The sequence below is a fragment of the Microcebus murinus genome, chromosome 6 (genome assembly GCF_040939455.1).
Source record: "Microcebus murinus isolate Inina chromosome 6, M.murinus_Inina_mat1.0, whole genome shotgun sequence".
Classification (NCBI taxonomy): domain Eukaryota; kingdom Metazoa; phylum Chordata; class Mammalia; order Primates; family Cheirogaleidae; genus Microcebus; species Microcebus murinus.
In genome coordinates this window covers 34,858,653-34,864,652 of record NC_134109.1, presented here as the reverse complement: position 1 = coordinate 34,864,652, position 6,000 = coordinate 34,858,653, and the positions used below count along the sequence as shown (strand labels likewise).

Sequence of the window (6,000 nt, the reverse complement as noted above, 5' to 3'; positions counted from 1 at the left end):
GCCCCTGGGACTTGACCTTGGCAGCCGGGAATGGCAGCTCCTCCTTCTGTCTCTCCTGGGACACGCGTCCTCTTGTCGCGGCCTTTCTCTGAGGCAGCGTGCCTGTCCCTTCCCCGCTTCTCTCTGCTGGCCATGGATGCCTTCCTTGCTTCCCCATGGCCCTCCTGTGGCATTTTAGTTCAAGAGTCCGACATTATCTATCTGTGTAATAAAAACGTGCTGCGCACCCGCAGCGTGTCAGGCGGTGTTTTCAGGCAGCGGGGATGCAGCAGACACCAAAGCAGGGACCCTGCCCTCAGCAGCTGATGTTCTTGTGCGGTGGGATCCTGCCGTGAAGAAAACGAAGCCGAGTGAGGGTGCGGGGTGGGGCGTGGGTGCGGGGCGGTGCGTGGGTGCGGGGCGGTGCGTGAGTGAGGGGCGTGGCGTGGGTGCGTGGCGTGGGTGCGGGGCGGGGCGTGGGTGCGGGGCGGTGCGTGAGTGAGGGGTGTGGCGTGGGTGCGGGGCGTGGGTGCGGGGCGTGGGTGCGGGGCGGTGCGGTGCGTGGGTGCGGGCGATGCTGACCCGGGGCCTGTGTGCTTCCCGGGCGTCAGCAGGCGCCTGAGCCGCATGAGCAGGCGCGTGATCTGCGCAGCGCCCGGCTGGAGGGCAGAGTCTGGCCAAGACCCTGGGGCAGGCACACCAGGGGTGTCCGCGCGCCGGCCAGGGACAGCGAGCCTTGTGTGGTGACGGAGAGGCACAGGGGAGAAGTTCCAGGAGGTAAGGCCGGGGCCAGGTCACACAAAGCCGCCTGCCGGCCACAGGGAGGTGGGGGAAGGGGCGCACGGGGGGGGGGGGGCGGGGGGGGGCAGGGCATGGGCGCAGACTGTGCTCGGGCCGGGGGAGCAGCGGGGAGATCACGGTGGTCCCCACTAGGGCGGAAGCCGAGGTGGTGATGAGAAAATGTCAGATTCTGGACAGATTTGCAGGTTGAGCGGACACAACTGCTGGCGGATCTAACTGATTGTTTCTGGATCTTACAGTTGGGGTTGTTGGGAGCGAGAACCCCACAGGTCCCTCGCAGCCTATGGATTAGCTGACCAGAGGGACGAGACAGGCCAAGCGTTGCAAGGCGGCACTTGGGCAAGCGAGTTAGGAAAGATTCCCAGGACAAGGTCTGGGTGGTGTGTGGCTGGCACGTTCCCCTTCTCCGGCCAGCTCATTTATAATGCGCACGACAGCCCCTGAGGAAGGTGTCTTTATTCTGGTTTTCTATTTGAGAATAAGGGCTCAGAGAGGATGAGTAGTAACCTGCCCAAGGCCGCACAGCTGGTGGAAGGAGGAATGTGGGTTTGCCCTTTTGGAGTCTATCTGATTCTAAAGCCTGCGCTGCCCCTGCAAAGTCAGGCTGCCGGCAGGGATGAAGGAAAAATGCCAAAGAGGAGGTGGGGTAGGCGAGGGCATGGAGATGGCCACAGGAGCATTTGGAGAAAGAGGAAATGGTTAACCGTGCCAGGGCTAAAGAGAAGCCAACCAAGGGGAAGGCGCCACCTGAGAGGCTGCCCTTGGCGTTGTTGGCAGGTAGAGAGCCAAAGCCAGGTCAGGTGCAAATGAGGCAGGTGGCTGAAGGGCACAGCAGCAAGAGGCGGAGCCCAGGAAGAGTGCGGCCCTTCCCCGCCCCCCATGTTCCCTGTGGACTGGTTCCAGCTCTGCGGCTCTGCGTCGTCCCACTCTGGCTGGGGGAGCAGCACCTGCCCGGGCCCTTGTCATGTCAGGGCAGAGGTTGGGGCTGGGTACCACTGACGACTGTCCAAGTCGATGGGGAGACGATTATAACCCTCCCCGTGGAAGGGCAGTGAATACTTGAACAACAATGCAGTCCACCCCAGTACCTGCCTGTGAGAGTTTAGAAAGCAGGTAGTGCCCATGATGGGCTTTGTCATAGAGCTCAACAATGGTAGCTGCTACTGTCACTATATTAACAGAGCACAGTGCCCTGGAAGGCAATTGCTGGTCACACCCAAGCAAAGCTCCTGTTGCTCTCAGTAGTTCGTGAAGCAGAGAAGACAGAGGAGCCCGTGGCTTGCTACAGACATAAGCCCTGCGGTGACCACAGGACCCTGCTCTTGGCCTGCGTCCCGACTCCCTGAGCATCCTACTTCCCCCTTTGCTGTCACATCTTTTGGGTTTCTTCCTCAGCTCCTCTTTCTGCCAGGCACTGCTCCCCTCTCCTTGAAATATTGTCTGTTTGTTTCTAACAGGTATTCGAGTAGAGACCTTTCACAATTACAGATTTGGGTCAAGAGATCTCTAGCAAAGTTGCGATAGAGTAATGATTTCTTACTTCCCAGAGTGCAGTGTGAGGAAAATTTTTCTTCCAGCTCAATTTCTAAGATAAAAAAAGAAAAGGCAAAGAGGAGAGGCAACTTCAGTTCTCATAAACCCAGGGGACCCACCCGGGTAGGCCTGTCACCATCCCTGCGGGCTGCCCTGAGTGTGAGTCCACGAGCCGTGGTTGGGGTTGGCCACTGTATACATATTCATTTTTCAAAAATTGGGATGGACACAGTCTGATTAGGACTCACATGTTAAAAGAATGGCACTACTGATATTTATGTACCTGTGAGCGTGCAGTTTACGCAGACCTGTAATGGCGGCTGAGAAAGGACAGTTTTACTTCCATGGATGCAATGGCAGTGAGAGATGAGCAAGGAGTGAGGAGTGGGCACGGTAGCGACGTCAGGGCAGGTAAGAGGAGGACCCGGTTAGGAGAGGGTAGTGCCCATGATGAGCTTTAACTTTTGCCTGGGCCACAGGCTCAGATTTAATGACTGTCGAGGCATTTTTTTCACTTGATTTTCATATCTGGACCTCATGACAACCTTGAGAGGTAGAAAGATCTCCTATTACTATCTGCTTTTTCACATATGCAATAAATGATGCTCAGGGAGATTAAATGATTTAGCTGAGGACACATGGCGAGTAAATGAAAGAGGACAAATATTTTGACTCCTTGCTTCATGTTATTCTTATTATTCTGAGCAGCCTCTTGAAGGTGAATATAGGTTTTACAAATGAGTAACCATCATTCCTTCCTTCCCCAGAAATTTTGGACGTGTCCAAATGGTTTTGTTGGAGAACAGGCAAAGGTAGCAGAAAGCAAGTTAAATGAAGGCTAAGTGTTGGCCATGAGTTGCAGTAAACTACGTCAGTTAAGTTTAGGTTCATCCATCCAGGGCTGCAGCCACATTCTTACTAACTGAGGTGGTGACAAGATTTATTAATATGTGAGTTTTAGGTGTCAGCTTGTGTTCTCTGGTTGTGAACAACAAAGATCAACTGGATAAAATGTGTTGGACGTACTTCAGACAGCTCACGGAGTCTGGGGAGACTGAAGAATTAGGTTTGGCAAAGGGCATAGTCCTGGCAGCTAGAGAGTTGAGAAGGCAGAAGCCAGTCGGGGTAAACAAATGGGGGAGGGCCGGGCCCACCCAACCTGAGTCACGAGCGCTCTCCTTGGCTCTGGCCTCGGTGGCACTGAAATGACCTGCAGTCAGAAAAGGAAAACAGAGTTTGCAATTACTAAAAGGGGAGGATATGGATGCCAGGAAGTTAATGACCATCCTCCACCTGGACTGCCCCACCTGCATTCAATCCTCCAGGAGAGGAGAGTTTTTGCCAACCCCTGTCCAGGAGCTTTTATTAAATGGAAAAAAGGGGATTGGTAAAAAGGGTTGGGGGTGGGATGGATGACAGAGGAACAAATCAATCAATGCAGGGAGGGACTGGGGGGAGAGGTGGAAGGTCTGCCTGCCTCCCCAGGTGATGGGGCTGAAGGAAGAATTTGGGGTTTGGAATGTCTCCCAGACAGCAACACACAGGTAGGGAGGAGGTGCTTTTTTTTTTTTTTTTTTTTTTTGAGACAGAGTCTCACTCTGTTGCCTGGGCTAGAGTGCTGTGGCATCAGCCTAGCTCACAGCAACCTCCAACTCCTGGGCTTAAGCGATCCCCCTGCCTCAGCCTCCCGAGTGGCTGGGACTACAGGCATGTGTCACCATGCCTGGCTAATTTTTTCTATATATTTTTAGTTGGCCAATTAATTTCTTTCTATTTTTAGTAGAGATGGGGTCTCACTCTTGCTCAGGCTGGTTTCAAACTCCTGACCTTGAGTGATCCACCCGCCTCAGCCTCCTAGAGTGCTAGGATTACAGCTTACATTTCCTGGCATGATTTGAAGCTCCCCACGTGAAATAACTCATTAATCCCTGCAACAATGCTGTGAGGTGAGTTCTACTGTCACAGCTGCATGGACTGAGCCACCTCGCCTGGCCGAGGAGGTGCTTTTGAGACATGTTTTGGTGAGTTTTGCATTGAATCCCTTTCAATGGGTTCGTTGGGTTTCTGCCTCAGCTTTTGATGTACTTTGTGAGCTATGAGCTGAGATGAGCGGTTCCTTTAATTTCATGTGGCCTCTGAATTGTGTGATTTTGAATGTGACTTTGTGCACTGCTGATCATGCGAGGGCCTGGATTTTCTTAGGGTCACAGTGATGTTTAGTGTTCCTCACCAAAACTCTTGGCCAGCAGGTGGACGAGTGTGGCTGGGTCGTTCCGTTCCCTCCTTTTCTTTGTCCTGGTTCTAGAATTACTCATCTTAGTTTTTCCATGAGGAACATTTAAAATTTGCTTAAATTTTCCTTAAGGAAGCCAAAGCTATGGCAGCTTTATTTTCTAGAAAAGTATTTCTGGTCAGGGGTTAGGATGTACTTGGATGGGCCCTAAATTTCCATTATTATTGTTCCCTTGTAAATAGCTCATCACTTTTATTATAAAATAAGAACTCGAGTGTACCATTTTATAGATAAGAAAATTGAAGCATATGATCTAGCTCATAAAAGTTTAATTAGGCTAGTCTGTAATGTTATTTGGAAGCCAATATTATTATCATCATAGTAACTAACTTTTGAGTAAGCATCTTACATGTGTTGCCACCCTATGAGCTACATTGACTATTGTCTCCGTTTCACAAATGAGAAAATTACTGTTTACAGTCAATTAATGAGAACTCCTGACAGAGGAGTTTAGTAGAGACCCCATCTCTACTAAAAATAGAAAGAAATTAATTGGCCAACTAAAAATATATAGAAAAAATTAGCTGGGCATGGTGGCGCATACCTGTAGTCCCAGCTACTCAGGATGCTGAGGCAGGGAAATCGCCTGAGCCCAGAAGTTGGAGGTTGCTATGAACTAGGCTGATGCCATGGCACTCTAGCCAGGGCAACAGAGCAAGACTCTGTCTCAATTAATGAGAAAATTACTGTTTACAGTCAAACAGATAATCAGAGAGAGAGTGTCCTATACTGGCCCATCTGACTGCAGAACCCACATACTGAATGCCGGCCTTGTTCTGGACTGCAGGCAACAGTCCAGTTAGCCACTCAGTGACCCGGACTCTGACACGATCGGTTGCTAACTAGTTCTAGCTACTAGTTGCACTCATTTACCATGAATGCTCTAATAATCAGAACCCAGTCTATTATGCTAATAATTGCTAAAAACAACTAAAAAGAGTAAGTTAATGAAGTTAATGAATCAATTTTTGATTAATTAGAGTTTGCTAATTAATTGATAATCTTTTGTGGGGAGTTATTCACCATGTACTAGGCTCTGTGGACACATGAGTGAGATAAAAAAAATAAGATCCCCGCCTTCAAGGAACGTAGAGCCTGGTGGGGATGTCAGATGATGAATAATTGCAACAAATAAACATATAATTACAGAGTCTGACGGTGATAGGTTGATCGAGGGCGAACTGCAGGGGCGGTGTGGCTGGAGAGCAGAGGGACGGAGGGGACGTGGTTACACAGGTCAGGCTCTGCCACCTGCCACCCAGCAAACATCCAGTGAGTGTCCTGTGGGCGGCCGACATCGTGCCAACTGCCGTGGAGGGTATGAGGTGATAAAGATGTAGTCCTTGCTCTCAGTGGGAGCTCGGGGGAGAAAACATGTGAACACAAATAACCAT

At 50.8% G+C, this 6,000-nt stretch overlaps 1 long non-coding RNA gene across 1 annotated transcript in view; it reads left to right on the top strand.

The window, feature by feature from the left end:
* The first annotated feature begins 479 nt into the window (after positions 1–479).
* Positions 480–6,000, top strand: part of LOC142871375 (uncharacterized) — a 49,231-nt gene continuing 43,710 nt past the window's right edge. The window contains exon 1 of the long non-coding RNA XR_012919624.1: positions 480–756. This is a non-coding gene — a long non-coding RNA (uncharacterized LOC142871375). The remainder of the gene's footprint in view (positions 757–6,000) is intronic.